This window comes from Egretta garzetta, unplaced genomic scaffold, assembly GCF_000687185.1.
Source record: "Egretta garzetta isolate BGI_Z169 unplaced genomic scaffold, ASM68718v1 scaffold521, whole genome shotgun sequence".
Lineage (NCBI taxonomy): Eukaryota > Metazoa > Chordata > Aves > Pelecaniformes > Ardeidae > Egretta > Egretta garzetta.
The window spans coordinates 80,947-81,427 of NW_009258488.1; positions in this window are offsets into that span (position 1 = coordinate 80,947).

Consider the following 481-nt stretch of genomic DNA (forward strand, 5'->3'; position numbering starts at 1 on the left):
CCCCCCCCGGCCTATGGCCCCCCCTGCCCAGCAGGGCCCAGCCAGCGCCTGCTGCTCTGCCCATGGCCACGCTGGGCACCCGGGCCACGCTGGGCACCCTCATCAACTCGGAGCAATGGGGAGAAAACCCCAGGTTCCCTCCCAACGCCAGCTACAAGTCAGGACACCCGGGCACAGGGCGCTGTCCCCCCTCCCCGTCCCCAGCAGGGTCCTGGATGCGCCCAGGGGCGCCAGGGAAGTTGGGGTGAGCACAAGCCCGTGGCACAAGGCGCTAGGAATTGAAAGGCACTGGGTTTATTTGTAATAGAGCTGATGTCGAAATTCATTAAGAAAGGCTAATTGACACCCCCGCCCGGGCAGCGGGGCAGGCGCAGGGGGGGCCCCGCAGGCCCTCAGGGAAGGGACGGACCCCTTGGCCCAGACCCAGCACCCCGTGCCACCCCCCCATCCCAGGACCCCCAAATACAACAGCAAGCCCCAG